This window comes from Crinia signifera, chromosome 19 (genome assembly GCF_055691185.1).
Source record: "Crinia signifera chromosome 19, ASM5569118v1, whole genome shotgun sequence".
Taxonomy (NCBI): domain Eukaryota; kingdom Metazoa; phylum Chordata; class Amphibia; order Anura; family Myobatrachidae; genus Crinia; species Crinia signifera.
Window position 1 is genome coordinate 101,088,367 of NC_139226.1, and position 19,739 is coordinate 101,108,105.

The following is a 19,739-nucleotide window of genomic DNA, read 5'->3' on the forward strand; positions in this document are numbered from 1 at the left end:
CATGCAGCCCCTGCGACGACTGAGCGCACGGACACACATGCAGCCCCTGCGACGACTGAGCGCACGGACACACATGCAGCCCCTGCGACGACTGAGCGCACGGACACACATGCAGCCCCTGCGACGACTGAGCGCACGGACACACATGCAGCCCCTGCGACGACTGAGCGCACGGACACACATGCAGCCCCTGCGACGACTGAGCGCACGGACACACATGCAGCCCCTGCGACGACTGAGCGCACGGACACACATGCAGCCCCTGCGATGACTGAGCGCACGGACACACATGCAGCCCCTGCAACGACTGAGCGCCCGGACACATACAGCCCCTGCAATGATTGTGTGCACTGACACATACAGCCACTGCAATGCAAACACTGACCCATACATTCAGCCTCTGCAACGACTGAGTACACTGACCCATACATATAGCCTCTGCAATGCCGCCTTGAGTATACTGATACACATACTTCTACTGCGGGGACCGAGTTGTACTCTGACAGTGACACATACAGCCGCTGCAATGCCTGAGTACACCTACCCATACATACAGCCGCTGCAATGCTGCCCTGAGTACATTTACACATACTTCTACTGCAATAACTGAGTTGTACACTGACAGACAGCTGCTGCAATGGCCGGGTGTTCAGTTTAGTGACGCATCTCTGCAGTGCATCCGCTGCAATGGCCGGGTTACGATATACGCTGATACTGCAGTGCACCGGCCCAAGATGGCGGCGGGCGGCCTGGACTGGAGGCGGCTCCGGATGATGATGGAGGGCAGCACCAGGCATAGCGTCCTTGCCTGTGCACGGTGACAGCCCGGAGGGCATAACGGGGACAGGACCGCTCGATTACAGGACAGGAGCCGAGATCTCCCCCCTGTTCCTCGGGAGTGGTCGGTGAGGGGCAGAGGGTCCCGAACCTGTGCGCCAGGCAGTGCCCGGGGTGGAGGCTGCGAGCTCGGAACAACGCTTCCATTCCAGCCTGCCTGTATCATGTAATGTATGAGTTTATTACTGTCACTCACTGTAACACTGCTGCAGTGCAGCCTGTCCTATATGTAATGTCTGAGTATATATTGTACTGTTACTGTCCTGTATGTAATGTATTCATATGTACTGTTACTTTAACACTGCTCGCTGCAGTGCAGCCTGCTCTGTATGTATGAGTATATATCTAATGCTGCCCATACACTTGTGAGACATTGCATGCAATCATTCGATTTCGACCACATCTGGCCGATAAATCGAATGATTGTATTCATTTTTAAGGGGACATTTGACGCGATGTGCGGGCACGCTGGTCGAATGTCGGGTCTCAAGATCTTATGTGTTGCACATAATATTTATCGAATTGCAGGAGCAATTGCATGTGGTTTTTATCACATGCGATGCTCGAATGCAATCCGCAGGTGGGGGGTGAGGCAACGCTTTTTCATCAGTGTGGGGATGGGGAGAGTGGGCCGGAGGGACTGCTGGCGGCATGGGAGATGGCGGCGTTATGTAGCGCTAGTGGGCGGAGGGAGTGTTTGAAACACTGGGCAGCCCTCTGATTGGCTGAGCAATCTCAGCCAATCAGAGGGCTGCCCAGTGTTTTAAACAATTCTGCCGCCACCGCTGACTGACCCCTGCCGCCCGCTAGCGCTTCTTGCGCTACATAACGCCGCCCACTGCTGTGGCATGCGAAATCGGGTGCTGCAAAGGGGGCACTTTAGCACCACAAGATGCGATCGGGTTCGATGGATATGGACCCGGTATTTTTAACCGTTTCTAAAAATGGGTCAGACAGCTCTTAACCCCTTTCACACCGCAAATCTGAAACTGTATTAGACCATTTTATCATTGCACATTATGCCACACAATCTGTAATACCCATTACACAATGTTCCACGCAATCTGTAATGCCTATTACACATTATGCCACACAATCCATAATGCAATTACATGTTATGCCACACAAACTGTAATGCTAATTACATATTAATCCACACACCGTAATGCCCATTACACATATTCAACATACTGTAATGCCCATTAGACATTATGCCGCACACCGTAATGCTTATTTAACTTTATGCCACACACTGTAATGCCCATTGCACATGCCACACACCATAATGCTTAATTCACTTTATGCCACATTGTAATGCCCATTGCACATTATACTACACACCGTAATGCCCATTGCACATTATGCCACAACAAAATGCCTATTACAGACTATACCACACACCGTAATGTCTGTTACAGATATACAGTTTTTCAGATTATGCCACACAGCGTAATGCTTATTACATATTATACCACACAATATGTAACTCCCATTACATATTATACCACACACAGTTATGCCACTGACACTATTTCAGGAAACTAGCAGGCACTAAGCAGGGTAGTAGCTCGGCAGCTGCTGCGAGCTAATAAAATGCCATTTATGCAGAATAGGGGATTTATTACACAACACAAGACATTGTGCAGCTGCTGTAGGTCCGACCCCACTGCGAATATAAGGCATACTTCCGGGCAGCCTTGTATAACAAAAACATAGGAACTTTGGGCCTGATTCAGACCTGTTCTCTAGGCTACGTCACCTGCCAGACACCCGCTGCCCAAATCCCGTCATTAGCATGCGAGGCGATGTGTTCTGTGTGTTGCACACCATCAAATGATTTCTCTCCCCTTTGGGAATAAAAGTCAGTGAGTGATGTCATGTGACGTCAGCTGCCTGCCTCATGCAGGCATCGACACGCTTGCGTGTGCAAGGGAACGCCCATAAAATGCTGGCCGCTCCTGTGCAGCCGCCCCTTGTCCGCTCCTGGCTTGGCGAGTGTGAAACTCACCGAAACCGTTCGCTGCTGGGGTTTGCGCATGTGCAAACCCCTCACCATCAGACACGGGGCAGAATTCAAACCAGAACGTACGGGTCCGAATCGGCCCCTTTGAAACAGTCTGCTCCATTTACGTAATGTTGTGAATACATCACCAAGGCTGAATTTCTAGTGCACTGCAACCCATATAGCCTGTACTGCACTGTGATAGTCCCGCTTAGGAAGTGTAACCGATCTCTGCATTGGGTGGGGCGACGGATGACCTCCTGACAGTCAGTAGGCCGATGTCGGAATCCTGACTGACTATGGCTATTCTCCCTCGCGGGGGCCAGGGAGAATAGAACCTGTGACGAACGCAGCATGCCATCGAGCCCACAACGTGGTAATTGCAGGGAGCCTGCAAGTGGCTTCATAGCGCCCCCCCCTTTCTGATTCCCAACAGTTGGGATTCTGGGGTCAGACTAGTGGTACACACTGGCCTATGGTCTGTCGATATATCGGCGTGTTCGCACCTTTACACTTCGGATAATCCAGCCGAGCTGTGTAAAGCTTAATTTCCAGCTTTTATTCAGGTGTGTACCATTTAATTCTGCAGGACCCCAGATATACAGTATGGTGCAAGCTTGTTAGTGTCCCACTTACTCCTAGTGCCTGAATGGGATGCTTCTAGTGGGACTGCTGCACGCCAGGCATAGGGGGACATGCTAGATCCCAGAACACCTGGTCCCTCATTCAGGATCCCCTGCTCCCCTACACGTTTGCACAGGGGAGCAATGTTTTGCGTCTGCGCATACGCATAACATTTATGCACATATGCATCTATATTGTGCGAGGGGCCACGGCGAATTGATTATTCGCCAGCCACTGGCACACAGCAGTGCTGTTGGGGCGGAGGGCAGCAGTCGCGCCCATGGAAATGCCCAGCGTGACGTGGTTTCTGTGACGTGGGTGCGGGGGGCATGCAGTGGATGTTAGTTGCCCACTGTCTTCCCATACACGGAGCCTGCTGATCTAAGACACCAGAGAGGTGTCTTAGATCTGTGAGATCTTTAGAATTCATTTGATGGTTGGCGACCATCGAATGATTTCGCCCCGCATGCAAGCTGCGAATGAATGTTTATGCAAAATATCCATTTGTGATACAGAAAAGAATTAGGAGTCTAGAATAATAGGCGCTCCGGTGGATGTCAAATGAAAGTCCTTTTCTTATAAATAAAAATGCGCAAACACTTTATTCATCCATTTGCATGATCTGAAGATCGATTGCGCTCATGATTGTGTCCAATTTCCCTTCAATTCCCCGGCAGTCCTTGGTGGTTTTTGGACACACAATGTGCACACAATGTGCACACAATCCATTTTACAATCAATTGAGATTGTATGATTGGGTACAATATCTTTCTGATGTATGGCCACCACAGTCAATAGGTTTACCCCAGAACCCCAAAAGTTCAACATGCAATAGTTCAACAGGGTGACATAAAAAATTATGACATGCAATAGGTCTGGCTTCTTTTTCTTCCCCATCTATGTCTGCATAGAGGGAGAGTATAATAGTGTGCCGAGTGTCACATGGTGAGCGAAGCAAGGGTACGAGTTACACTTATAGGGTCCATGTCAACAGTTGTCGTCATTTACACACACAAAATGAGAAAACCTAATGTTGACCTTTTTACGTGTCTACCTTTTGACCATGTTGACATTTTGCATGTCGACTTTTAAGGGTATACCTATTGACTAATAATCCGCACCCCCATAGATTCCGTCGTCAGTGCAAGCAGTGTTAATAAGGCAGCAGGGTCCCACAGTCCCAGGTTCCTGGCCGCATCGGCATATGTAAGTAAATATGCAGGGCGGCCAGGGCATTTTTTTATTAGGGTAGCCAATCCCGGGATTGAGCATTTTTCATACCTGAATCTGGGGATTGGCTTCCCTAATGCTACTGCAAACAGTAAGGCCTGGTACACACCAGAACGATCCTGATTGTTAGTAGATTGTTAGCAGATTGTGTGATGCTCGCACGATCTGTTGGGTGCACACAATCTGCTAACGATCTGCATCCAATCTGATCCCAATCCGCTCTGAGTCTGTATCCAGTTGAATGGATCTTTTACAGATCCTCACTGCAGCAGGTAGGATCTGTAAAACGACCAAACGACAGCGGGGACGCGCATCGGATTGGAATCGGATCGGAATTGGACCTAAACATGCCCAATCTACATACAATTTGCATCCAATCGGTCGGAATTGGATCCAGATTGATGGAATTGAGCCCTAATCGTTCTGGTGTGTACCCCCCTAAGATAAAGAAATGTGAGTATATGATACAACTTGTACAGCAACTGCCACCACCTAATGTCTAGAAATAATATCTGCTCATGTTAAGTGCTTCTCACTTTTGGGGTGATTCAGGTTGGTTTGCAAAGCACATTTGGTTTGCTAATGGACAAAACCACAGGTGTTAACATGTGCAGTTAGTGAGTTAGATTTGGGTGAGCTATTTTGTTTCTGTGCAGGGTAAATACTGGCTGCTTAATTTTACATTGCGATATAGATCTCACTTTGAAGTAAAACCCCACCCAAATCTAACTCTCTCTGCACATGTTACATCAGCCCCACCTGCAGTGCAGCATGGTTTTGTCCATTAGCAGACCATATGTGTGTGCAAGTATTTTCTCCGGGATTTAGCCATCTCTCTTCTGAATTGTACATTGTTTTATCTGCTGCTTCTGTAGGCTTCGGTGTCTTCTATTATGTATGTTCCTAACCTCCACCCCATACACCCTGGTGCACTACGGCACATCCAGTAATGTGTGTGTGCTAAGTGTCTGCATGAACCTTTATACAGATCAATACAGTTTAACCATTGTCAACAAACAGGTTGTGCAGAACATGCTGTTGTGGTGGTTGGAATGTTCCCCATGGATCAGATCTGTGAACTGTTGTTTTTTTTACGGCGGATAGTATCTGGGTTATGGGAACCATAAATAAGTGAGGCAAGCCCCCAATCCCAGGGTATCAAGGATATCCAACATGTGTCCTGCATGTAGGAATGGCCTTTTTTTAATTATCTCTGGGGACCCTGGGAACCAGTAAGGCTGGTTTCACACACTCCGGCTCCTGCCGGACGGTGAAATCCCGCACGGCAAGGAAGCCGTGCCGCACACATTAGTTGTGAATGGACACTATTGTGTCCATTCACACGGGACGGCCACGGCCCGGCCGCACGGCTGCAGCCGGATCCCATCACTGGAAGGGACGGCTGCCGGGCTGTGGCCATCTCCACCATTGTAATCTGCTGAGTGCGGCACGGCTCCCTGGCCGTGTGGGTTTTCGCCGTCCGGCAGGAGCCGGAGTGTGTGAAACCAGCCTTAACCCCTTCCTGACAGAGCCAGTTTTTGCGTTCCTGACAGAGCCCTTTTTTTCAAATCTGACATGTCTCACTTAAGTGGGGATAACTTTTTTTTGCTTTTACTTATCCCAGTGATTTTGAGATTGTTTTTTCGTGACACATTGTACTTCAAATTAGTGGTAAATTTGGGTCGATACAGTCTGTGTTTTTTTGTGAAAAATACCAAAATATCGTGAAAAAATGGAAAATTTAGCGATTTGCAAAATGTTAAATTTTCTGCTTGTGAGACAAATAATCTTACCACTCAAAATAGTGAATAACTAACATAGACCATATGTCTACTTTATGTTGACATCATTATTTCAACTTCCTTTTAATTTTTTGGGACACTAGGAGGCTTACAATATGAATAGCAAATTCTCAAATTTTCAAGAAAATTTCAAACACTGATTTTTTTAGGGACCAGTTCAGTTCTGATGTAACTTTGAGGGACTTGTATGTGAGACACCCCCATAAATGATGCCATTTCAAAAACTGCACCCCTCACAGTATTCAAAACAGCATTTTGGAAGTTTGTTAACCCTTTAGGTGTTTCACAGGAATTAAAACAAAGTGTAGGTGAAATTTCAAAATTTCTTTTTTTTTGCAGATTTGCAATTTTAATACATTTTTATAAGGAACACAGTACATTTTACTAGAGAAATGTGACTAAAAATTGATTCCCCCAATTCTTTTGTTTTCATAAATATCCTATATGTGGCCCTAGTGTGCACGGTGACCAAACCACAGGCTTCATAATAGAAGGAGCACCTACTTGATTTTGGAGCCTCCTTTTTATGAGATTATTTTTTAGGCACCATGTAGGTTTCAAGGCACCATAAGATGCTAAAAGTTAGGAACCCCCCCACAAGTGACCCCATTTTGCAAACTACACCCCTCAGGGAATTCATCTAGGGGTATAGTGTACATTTCAAACCCCCAGGGGTTTCACCAATTGTGGTACAACTGGGCAGTGAAAATGAAAAATTATTTTTTTTACACAAAAATGCAGTTCTGGCTCCAAATTTGTCATTTTCAGAAGGTATGAAGGAGACAAAGCACCCCAAAATCTGTGCCCCAATTTCTCCCGAGTACGGCAATGCCTCACATGTGACCAAAAAATACCAGTTGGGTGCATGGCAGGACTCAGAAGGGAAGGAGTGATTTTTGGATTTTGCAGCTCAGATTCTGGTGGAATTTTGGTGGGTGCTATGTCGCATTAGCAAGACCCCCCAAGCACCAATACAGTGGAACCCCCCCACAAGTCACCCCATTTTGCAAACTACACCCCTCAGGGAATTCATCTAGGGGTATAGTGTACATTTCAAACCCCCAGGGGTTTCACCAATTTTGATACAAGTGGGCAGTGAAAATGAAAAATTACATTTTTTTACACAAAAATGCAGTTCTGGCTCAAAATTTTTCATTTTCAGAAGGTATGAAGGAGAAAAAGCACCCCAAAATATGTGCCTCAATTTCTCCCGAGTACGGAAATGCCTCACATGTGACCAAAAAATACCAGTTGGGTGCATGGCAGGACTCAGAACGGAAGGAGTGATTTTTGGATTTTGCGGCTCAGATTCTGGTGGAATTTTGGTGGGTGCTATGTCGCATTAGCAAGACCCCCCAAGCACCAATACAGTGGAACCCCCCCACAAGTCACCCCATTTTGAAAACTACACCCCTCAGGGAATTCATCTAGGGGTATAGTGTACATTTCAAACCCCCAGGGGTTTCACCAATTTTGATACAAGTGGGCAGTGAAATTGAAAAATTACATTTTTTACACAAAAATGCAGTTCTGGCTCGAAATTTTTCATTTTCAGAAGGTATGAAGGAGAAAAAGCACCCCAAAATCTGTGCCCCAATTTCTCCCGAGTACGGCAATGCCTCACATGTGACCAAAAAATACCAGTTGGGTGCATGGCAGGACTCAGAACGGAAGGAGTGATTTTTGGATTTTGCAGCTCAGATTCTGGTGGAATTTTGGTGGGTGCTATGTCGCATTAGCAAGACCCCCCAAGCACCAATACAGTGGAACCCCCCCCACAAGTCACCCCATTTTGAAAACTACACCCCTCAGGGAATTCATCTAGGGGTATAGTGTACATTTCAAACCCCCAGGGGTTTCACCAATTTTGATACAAGTGGGCAGTGAAAATGAAAAATTAAATTTTTTTACACAAAAATGCAGTTCTGGCTCAAAATTTTTCATTTTCAGAAGGTATGAAGGAGAAAAAGCACCCCAAAATCTGTGCCCCAATTTCTCCCGAGTACGGCAATGCCTCACATGTGACCAAAAAATACCAGTTGGGTGCATGGCAGGACTCAGAAGGGAAGGAGTGATTTTTGGATTTTGCAGCACAGATTCTGGTGGAATGAATGGTGGGTGCTATGTTGCACCAATACAGTGGAACCCCCCCACAAGTCACCCCATTTTGCAAAGTACACCCCTCAGGGAATTCATCTAGGGGTATAGTGTACATTTCAAACCCCCAGGGGTTTCACCAATTTTGATACAAGTGGGCAGTGAAAATGAAAAATTACATTTTTTTACACAAAAATGCAGTTCTGGCTCAAAATTTTTCATTTTCAGAAGGTATGAAGGAGAAAAAGCACCCCAAAATATGTGCCCCAATTTCTCCCGAGTACGGAAATGCCTCACATGTGACCAAAAAATACCAGTTGGGTGCATGGCAGGACTCAGAACGGAAGGAGTGATTTTTGGATTTTGCGGCTCAGATTCTGGTGGAATTTTGGTGGGTGCTATGTCGCATTAGCAAGACCCCCCAAGCACCAATACAGTGGAACCCCCCCACAAGTCACCCCATTTTGAAAACTACACCCCTCAGGGAATTCATCTAGGGGTATAGTGTACATTTCAAACCCCCAGGGGTTTCACCAATTTTGATACAAGTGGGCAGTGAAATTGAAAAATTACATTTTTTACACAAAAATGCAGTTCTGGCTCGAAATTTTTCATTTTCAGAAGGTATGAAGGAGAAAAAGCACCCCAAAATCTGTGCCCCAATTTCTCCCGAGTACGGCAATGCCTCACATGTGACCAAAAAATACCAGTTGGGTGCATGGCAGGACTCAGAACGGAAGGAGTGATTTTTGGATTTTGCAGCTCAGATTCTGGTGGAATTTTGGTGGGTGCTATGTCGCATTAGCAAGACCCCCCAAGCACCAATACAGTGGAACCCCCCCACAAGTCACCCCATTTTGAAAACTACACCCCTCAGGGAATTCATCTAGGGGTATAGTGTACATTTCAAACCCCCAGGGGTTTCACCAATTTTGATACAAGTGGGCAGTGAAAATGAAAAATTACATTTTTTTACACAAAAATGCAGTTCTGGCTCAAAATTTTTCATTTTCAGAAGGTATGAAGGAGAAAAAGCACCCCAAAATCTGTGCCCCAATTTCTCCCGAGTACGGCAATGCCTCACATGTGACCAAAAAATACCAGTTGGGTGCATGGCAGGACTCAGAAGGGAAGGAGTGATTTTTGGATTTTGCAGCACAGATTCTGGTGGAATGAATGGTGGGTGCTATGTTGCACCAATACAGTGGAACCCCCCCACAAGTCACCCCATTTTGCAAAGTACACCCCTCAGGGAATTCATCTAGGGGTATAGTGTACATTTCAAACCCCCAGGGGTTTCACCAATTTTGATACAAGTGGGCAGTGAAAATGAAAAATTACATTTTTTTACACAAAAATGCAGTTCTGGCTCAAAATTTTTCATTTTCAGAAGGTATGAAGGAGAAAAAGCACCCCAAAATATGTGCCCCAATTTCTCCCGAGTACGGAAATGCCTCACATGTGACCAAAAAATACCAGTTGGGTGCATGGCAGGACTCAGAACGGAAGGAGTGATTTTTGGATTTTGCAGCACAGATTCTGGTGGAATGAATGGTGGGTGCTATGTTGCACCAATACAGTGGAACCCCCCCACAAGTCACCCCATTTTGCAAACTACACCCCTCAGGGAATTCATCTAGGGGTATAGTGTACATTTAAAACCCCCAGGGGTTTCACCAATTTTGATACAAGTGGGCAGTGAAAATGAAAAATTACATTTTTTTACACAAAAATGCAGTTCTGGCTCAAAATTTTTCATTTTCAGAAGGAATGAAGGAGACAAAGCACCCCAAAATCTGTGCCCCAATTTCTCCCGAGTACGGCAATGCCTCATGTGTGACCAAAAAGTGGCAGGACTCAGAAGGGAAGGAGTGATATTTGGATTTTGCAGCACAAATTCTGGTGGAATGATGGTGGGTGCTATGTCGCATTAGCAAGACCCCCAAAGCACCAATACAGTGGAACCCCCCCACAAGTGACCCCATTTTGCAAACTACACCCCTCAGGGAATTCATCTAGGGGTATAGTGTACATTTCAAACCCCCAGGGGTTTCACCAATTTTGATACAAGTGGGCAGTGAACATGAAAAATTACATTTTTTTACACAAAAATGCAGTTCTGGCTCAAAATTTTTCATTTTCACAAGGAATGAAGGAGACAAAGCACCCCAAAATATGTGCCCCAATTTCTCCCGAGTACGGCAATGCCTCACATGTGACCAAAAAATACCAGTTGGGTGCATGGCAGGACTCAGAAGGGAAGGAGTGATTTTTGGATTTTGCGGCTCAGATTCTGGTGGAATGAATGGTGGGTGCTATGAAGCACGGTGAAATTATGAACCTAATATTCCATAGATGTGTGGTATATTTTAAAACACTCCTTTATACATAGGCCGGGTTTGTCGGGGCAAGTGTCACACTGGAAAATAGTTTGCTTTCTTATTCCCTTTTTATAGCAAACTTTGCACCTTTTTTGTGTCCTGCCCTTTTTTCCAGTGGAGGGGATTTCATCAGGAAAATGCTGCCCTGGTACAATACGGGGGCCAGTACTAGAAGTACTGGGGCCCTCTGCCTGCTGGTTCCCAAATATTAGGCCCTTTATGACTTCCTCTTGAAAGTGCATAAATGTCCCCCTCTGGCCGGTAGAACGGAATAGCACGTAAGCGTTATACAGTGCCATCTGGATGATATACACGGCCACCTTCTTGTACCAGATTTTTGTTTTCCGCAGGGCACTGTACGGCTTCAGTACCTGATCTGAAAGATCCACTCCGCCCATGTACCTATTGTAATCCAGGATACAATTAGGTTTTGAGGTGTGGGTACTGGTACCTCGTACAGGGACGGAGGTGGTACTGTCTCCGTGAATTGTTGTCAGTATAAGGACATCCCTCTTGTCCTTATATTTGACCAACAACATATTTTCGGTGCATATTCCCCTGCTTTCACCCCTTCTCATTACTTGGGCAATGTGCGTTTTTGGGAGGCCTCTTTGGTTCTTGCGCACAGTACCGCAAGCTGCTGTACCTCTTGAACCAAGGGCCTTAAACAGGGGGATGCTGGTGTAAAAGTTATCCACATAGAGGTGATAACCTTTATCCAGGAAGGGGTGCACTAAATCCCAGACAATTTTCCCACTAACACCTACGAGGGAGGGGGGGCATTCTGGCGGTTCAATTCTTGAATCCTTCCCTTCATAAACCCTAAACCTGTGGGTGTACCCTGAGGTGCTTTCACACAGTTTGTACATTTTTATGCCATACCTTGCCCTCTTACTGGGAAGGTACTGGCGGAATTTAACCCTTCCTTTAAAATGTATAAGGGACTCGTCGATACAAATAAATTTTTCAGGGATGTACACCTCTTCAAATTTGGCACTGAAATGATCAATGACCGGCCTGACTTTGAATAGCCGGTCAAAGGTGGGATCATCTCTGGGTGGGCACTGTGCATTATCGGTGTAATGTATAAATTTAAGGATCGTCTCAAATCGAGCCCGGGGCATGGCCATACGGTAAAATGGAGTACTGTACAGAACATCTGTACTCCAATATTGCCTAATTTCTGGCTTTTTTACTATGCCCATATGAAACACCAGACCCCAAAACGTCATCATCTCTACTGCATCTACAGGGGTCCACCTAGCAAATGATGACGTGGGGTTTTGAGCAATAAACTGCTGGGCATATAAATTAGTTTGGTCCACCATTAAATTTATAAAATCATCAGAGAAAAATAATTTGAAAAAGTCAATTTCTCTGAGACCTGTGGAATCAAATTGGATTCCTGGCATGGCCAAAAACTCAGGAACCTGGGGCTCAAAATTGTCTGGTGGTGGGGTCCATACGAGATCAATTATTGGGGGGGGGGGGTCTCAGCTGCTCTACGGGGGCGTCTTTGAGGGGGTCCCTCATCACCAGAGGAGGAAGAGGAGCAAGAGGAGCTTAAGGCGAATCCTTCAAATTCCCCGCTTGCATCACTGGCTGTGTCAGAGTCAGAAGCAAGCAGGGCATATGCCTCCTCCGCTGAATACATTCTCCTGGATGACTGGGAGGACATTTGGGAGGACATTTGGGAGGACATTTGGGATGCCATTTTTATTTTTGTGTTACTGGTAGTGAAATGTTTCAACACGTGTATAGTGTAGGGGGGGGTACAAACTTTATTTCAATCCGGGGGGTATGTAGTGTGTAGTGTGTATGTGGTGCAGAAAAAAAAAAAATACTTTATACCAATAAAAAAAAAAAAAATGAAGGGGTTAAAAATAAAAAATTTAAGGGGTTAAAAAAAAAAAAAAGGTCCTGCGCCAAAAATTGAGCACAGATGTTGGTCAGTAACGTCTGTCACTGAACAGCGCTCAAAGGCAACAGGAATTTGATAAAAAAAAAAAAAAATATAGATCAACCCTGTGCCGAAAAAGATGATCAGTGATGTACGTCACTGATCAGCGCACAGCGGCCACAGGACACCCACAAAATCACAGTGTGTGTAAAAAAAAAATTAAAAAAAGACCCCACAGCACACACACAAAAAAAAAAGGTGATCAGTGATGCGACACTGATTACCAGTGAGGTGCAGCAGGTGCACAACCTTTGGTGCAACTGACAGGTATATATAAAAAAAAAAAACCTCTGTACCCCCAAAAAAGTTGCTGATCACCTCAGATATAGTGATCAGCACAAAAGGCGGGGGCAGCAGACAAAAAATTTAGCACTCTCTATCACTCTCTGTCACTATCTCTCTCTATCTCTCTATCTCTCACTATCTATCACTCTATGACACTGCAGCAGCAGCACTGACAGGTATATCTATATATAAAAAAAAACCTGCGCCCCCAAAAAGTTGCTGATCAGTTAATTTATACTGATCAGCACAAAAGGAGGGGGCAGCAGTCAGTTATATCAAAAATATATAGCACAATCTGTCACTATCTCTCTCTATCTCTCTCTCTCTATCTCTCTCTATCTCTCTATAACTATCACACTGCAGCAGCACAAAATATAGCACTCTGTCACTAGGCCTCTCTATCTATCTCTCTCTCTCTATCTCTCTCTATCTATAACTATATCACACTGCAGCAGCACAAAATATAGCACTCTCTGACACTATCTCTCTCTCTATCTCTCTCTATCTCTCTATAACTATCACACTGCAGCAGCACAAAATATAGCACTCTGTCACTAGGCCTCTCTATCTATCTCTCTCTCTCTATCTCTCTCTCTCTATCTATAACTATATCACACTGCAGCAGCACAAAATATAGCACTCTCTGACACTATCTCTCTCTCTATCTCTCTCTATCTCTCTCTATCTATCTCTCTCTCTATCTCTCTCTCTATCTAGCTAGTACACTGCAGCAGCACAATTTCACAGGAAGGCACAAGTAGTAACAGGATCCAGGAAGCAGTGATGAAGCAGCGATCAGGTAAGTATGGAGCAAGCTATGGAGCAAGGTTCTGGTCAGTATGGCGGCAGGGAGGTACGGTGACCGCACTGCACGCTATTCCAGACCGGAATGGCGTCTGCAGTGCAGTCACCGTTAGTTTAAATCCCCCTCCTTGGCTGTGATTGGTCCGTCGGTCCGACGAACCAATCACGGCCTTTGGGGGCGGGCGGGGTGCGGTGGGGTGACACCAGTGTCACCCTTACACCCCGCGGTGATTGGTGCTGTACTTTACAGCACCAATCACCTCTGATCCCGTGTCACCGGCGAACGTTATTCGCCGGTGACACAGGAAAACGCTGTAATTGGCTGTTCACACTGAACAGCCAATCACAGCGATCGCCGACGGGGGGGCGGCATCGCAGCCCCCCCTGGGCATGCACGGACATGTCTGCTGTCAGGGACAGCAGACATGTTGAAACTGTCACCGCGTCTATAGACGCGGTGACAGTTAAATGCCATGACGTACATTTACGCCATGTGTCGGGAAGTACTTCCCGACCATGACGTAAATGTACGTCAATTGTCGGGAAGGGGTTAAGGTGCCCACAGACGCTACAATTGTACTGTGCTATGCGTTTTTGACTGTACAATGGTTCTATACAATTTTTCTTCCAGCTTGCTATGAGATATGCACTTGGATGCATGTGATGAACCCATGTTTGTAATGTTAAATTTCAGATGTAGTCTAAAAAGTACGTGCAGCACATACTTTTTTAGACATACAATATCGGGCTCCAGGGAACATAAACACCATCCAATAATTGTACATAAGATGCAATTTGTGCTTAAAAAGTACAAAACGCATTCGATAATTGATGCGTCTGTGGGCACCATAAGAGTGTTTGGAACATGCAATTGGTTCCAGAACATGCACAGTGTTTAACACACAAGATATGCTCTGCAGACAGAGCATACAGTATCTGCAAGTCTGAAGCAGCCTCATAGGGGGTCCATTTAACCACCCCGCTGACTGCACAGTGGTCTTTTCCGATGGAGGAACTACTTCTGTGTTGTGTAGCCCAAAGGCTACAGTAGGTTGGCGGTAGCTGTGGGCCCAGTCGGGCAGCATATTATGGGGGATGGGGCATCCTATGCAGCAGATACCTTCAACAGTCCCTCTCATTGGCACATCTAGGGTGGTGCTGACAGTGCTCGGTACAAAGCGCATATGCAGCACAAATGCCCTGTGTACCTGTGGTACCTGGTACCTGCAATTGCATCCATTCACTGCCAGCAGCTATACTGCTGCGCACTGTAATTTATTTAGTTGTATGCCCGGCTTCTTCTCTGTGGAGCTCACATGCTCCGCAGAGCTCCCGCACTCCATGTCTCCCTCAGGGGGAGACATTATGCCACTGCACTCCCTGGACCTCCGCCAAATTGTATAAGATACTAAGGCTTTAAGGGTCTCTGCATTGGCTTAAGCTGCGGTCCCGGCTTCGCAGGCTGGCCAAGGTGATCCTGATGTGATCGTGCTGATCCAGCTAGGGCTCAATCACTGGTGAGTGTGTGTCATAGACCAGCAGCTGAACCGACTGCGGTCTCTCACTCCTCTCACTGCCGGTTACCTGTGCACAGTCTCTACAGTGCCATAAAGGGTCACTCTAGGATACAGCCTATATGAAGGGAATTTCTCCTACCTTGTCTATTCTGTGTTGCTTTACTGTTACACAAAGGGGTGATTCTGCTTTTCTCTGCTTAGCGATCCATGTAACGCTGCCCTCATGAATAATGAAGACACATCCCAGCGCATCGAATGATTTCTCCTGCCTTCACAAATATAAGTCAGTCTCAACTGACTTATATTTGTGGCCGTTGGGACAAAGACAGGGCGGGCAACTGACGTCATGTGGCGTTAGCACCCTGCCCCCGACAGACACTGATCCACCCATGTACCCATGGGGCGGTCCCATAGCCCAGCGCCGCCACCGTCCCTCCCTCCTCTGTGCAAACTGACTACGAGTGATCATAATCGGATTCTATGAAGGTGCCCATTATGCTGTCTGGCATAATGGGCCTTATTCTGCTTGGTACGGTGGGACCGTAAACGGGCGGATCGTTTTTTTTTTCCATCTGCGCATGCGTAGCTTTCGCTATGCGCATGTGCGGCGACCTCACACCGCTCACGGACGGGTCTCTCCATGCGAAAAAAACCTGTCCGCAAGAGTACGTCATTGTGCGCAGCATGGGGGCGTTTTTATGGGAGCGGCCAGAATAATGAGGAAAACTGGGTGTAAACATGGGCGTACACGGGGGTGTGCACCAAAAATGTATGCTGCTACAACCGCTCGGCGAACGCACCGTGCATTTTGGGCCAAAAACAGGCGGACGCCAAAGATAGCTCCAGACCACCCCTAGAGATACCGCATGAGAGCGGACGCCTGTGTCTGCTAATTAACGCTGATTACTACACCTGAATGTAATAAGCAATGCTGCAGCCTATTAAGTGAAAAACCATGATTTCACTACCTGCAAGCCACACACAGCCCTCAAACACATTGGAAGCTTATCTTTCTACACTTCTCTACATGTAAAGGTTGTTTTAATTTTAGGTAAGATTCATTCTAAGACCTGCTTATATATGTCAAGGTAGTTATTTTATAACCATCTACACCCATTCAGTAAGTGTTTTTGTATAAAAAGCAGGACACTCAATTCACAGAAGTCGACATGTGTCAACTTTTTCACTGTAACACCAACATGTAACTTTATTTAAAAGTAAAACCAATGTGGGGACACATAGATAGTGATTAAAATGCAACATTAATAAATATACATGTAATGAGGGTTAAAATGTTGTTTTATTAGGGTGTTTATTAAGGTAGACAATTGAGTTAATAGAAAACAATTATTGAATAACAATTAGAATAATTAATTAAATGTCTTAATTATAGTTGAAAGGGAAGATTTGCAGTGCCATATATGTGAAGGGTATGCCACCGTGCACGGACGTACGCTCGCTCTCACGATCGGTGACACACGCTGAGTTTTCCATTGAAAAAAGGCGAGACCCGTCCATGCACTGTGGCGTACGCTCCGATATACGGAAGATGTCGGTGTGAAAACGGACGAGACCCGTCCATATACGGTGGCGTACGCTCTGTTGTACGCCAGTTAACAGTGTCTAAGAGGAGACCCGTCCGTATACGGTGGCGTACGCTCAAGTGTACGCCACTCCCCATTGTCGGTGTTTGTGCCCATCCATATGCGGATGTTTTGTGGGCGGACTTAGGCTCACCGTCCGCGTACGGTGAAACGGACCGTACGTACGTTGCACCGACTGAACCAGAATAAGGCCCATTGTGTATAAGGGACTACTGTGTGGTGTAATGGACACTACCGTGTGTGGTCTATTCCTGTTTCGAATATGAGAGGGAGGCACCAATTATATTTCTGGTACCAAATTGTCTTGTTGCGGCTAGTTTCCTCTGCTAAGAGAATGCTAACTATTTACGGGTAACCTCCCCAAACAGGTGTTTTCAGGGACTAAGATGCAAATATACAATGATAAATGGACTGTAAAAGTAAAATTTCACCAGAAATCTACCAATTACATAACTCTGCCGTTCCCACAAGATTTGAGATGTGTCATCGGTTATTCACAAGTGTGTTTAATGTTCTGTAACGTTAGCTCACAGAGCTGTGTCTCCTATGACAATGATCAGAGAAGCTTCTCACATTTGCCCTTTTGCTATTTGAGAAGGGCAGGCTGCCAGCGACCAGAGTTGCAAGCTCAGCCTGATTTATATTTAGTCTAGTCTAGTCTCATGTGTTGTACATTTCCCCCTGCCTGCAGGAATGGCCGCCAGGGGCACCAAAGAGCACTGAATGGGGTTTCCTGTTGTTTGCCATTCAGATATTTTCATTTTGAAATGATAATTAGTGATCACAGCTGATTGGTCTATGTGGGGTTACAACAGATTTGGACTATAGTCAGTAATAAGCACCATTTTTGGGCTTTATTTTATATGTCAAAGCAGTTGCTGACTTTGTGATTCTAGAAATATTGGTAATTTCTCCCCAAATCCTTCACTCACAATATTAAAAAAATATCCAGTTTGTTATCTTGCAGTCGTGCTAAAATACGCTTCTTGGAAGCAAAACAGGTACTTGTTACCTAGAACGGCACCCACGATATTGATCCTAGTCATCGCAAGGAAAAAAATTGCGTCGGTCGCATCGCATGCGATGCGACCGACGCGATTACCGTGATTTTACATAGGGAACAATGTTAAATGGCCCAATTGACCCGATTTCACATAGGGAACAATGTTAAATGGCCCACAGACCCCAAATACCCACCCTGAAGTGTGAAATGCCCCCCCCCCCCAATTGTTAACACCACCCCACGATCAACGTCAACCCGAAGTGTGGCGAGCGCGGCGGTACGCGTCCTCCGACCTTTTCATACCCCCACTATCCACGTTGGCGTGGAGTTGAGAATAGAAAGTGTGGCGAGCGCAGCGAGCCACCGAGCCCGAAGCGTGGCGAGGGGACGCGGGGCTCGCTGCGCTCGCCACGCTTCGGGCTCGGTGGCTCGCTGCGCTCGCCACACTTTCTATTCTCAACTGGATAGTGGGGGTATGAAAAAGTCGGAGGACGCGTACCTCCGCCCCTCGCGGGCTCGCTGCGCTTGCCATGCTTCGGGTTGACGTCGATCGTTGGGTGGCTTCAACAATTGGGGGAGCTATTTCACACTTCAGGGTGGCTATTTTGGGTCTGTGGGCCATTTAACATTGTTCCCTATGTAAAATCAGGTCAATTGGGCCATTTAACATTGTTCCCTATGTAAATCGCGGTAATCGCGTCGGTTGCATCGCATGCGTTTTTTTGGCCGCATGCGATGCGACCGACGCGATTTACCTTTTACCATTCATTTCTATGTGAAATCGCGGGCATCGCATCAGTCGCATCACATGCCATTATGTAACCCCTGGTTAAAATGCCTGTATTCAAAACTCATACCCTATGTTAAATACCAGTAAATATATGAACTAACTAAATGTAGTGTTCTGTATGGCTATGTTTTTTAAAAATATTTATATATATTCTGGTGTGTTGGTGACACTGTATATGTCAGATTTCATCGATGGCAGTGGACTTTATTGTTGGATGCTATATACACAGTTCACAGATGTTGCTGACAGTTGAAGAGAGGGCGTAGTGATATACAGCAGGGAGTGATTTGCCCTGTCAGAGGAGAAGGGGCAGAGGGAAAGAGAAAACAGAGGAGTACAGGATGAGGTACCTGGGAGGACTCTATGAAAAGACTGTCCTGAGTTTAAGAGGGAGAGCTGTGAGGTACCTGTAATTGAGAGACAGAGGCCTGTACTCTCACTAGGAGAAAGGTGAGGCATTCCTGTGTGCCTGCAGATGGAGCTAAATCTGGCTAGTCAGTTTGCTCAGAGTAGAAGATGGAGGAGCCAGGATAAAGTAGCCAGCCCTTAACATGAGAACTCATTGGAGGATGCTGGACAGAGGGACAGAGGAGGGAGAGTGGTGAGTTAGACCACCCTCAGAGTCCCATATTAGGCCGAAAAAGTGCAGCTTGACGTTTAGTGACAAGTGACACCTGGAGTCACATAGGAGATACATTGCAGAAGGGGATAGTACAAGGGGAGTGACAGCCTCCTACAGTAATGTGTCCCAAGACCATGGGCAGTATTCAATGAGAAAAGTTCTCCGTGTTTTGTGGAGAATT

General features: G+C 46.1%; 1 protein-coding gene across 5 annotated transcripts in view; it reads left to right on the forward strand.

The window, feature by feature from the left end:
- The first annotated feature begins 534 nt into the window (after positions 1–534).
- SLC37A4 (solute carrier family 37 member 4) overlaps positions 535–19,739 on the forward strand; it is a 51,051-nt gene continuing 31,846 nt past the window's right edge. Inside the window, exon 1 of one of the 5 annotated variants that reach the window (XM_083163031.1) lies at positions 535–1,008. The gene's annotated coding sequence lies outside the window, so the exon portion shown is untranslated. Of the gene's footprint in view, positions 1,009–19,244; positions 19,387–19,739 lie in introns of those variants that run through there. The other 4 variants (XM_083163030.1, XM_083163032.1, XM_083163034.1 and 1 more) reach the window with 4 other exon arrangements.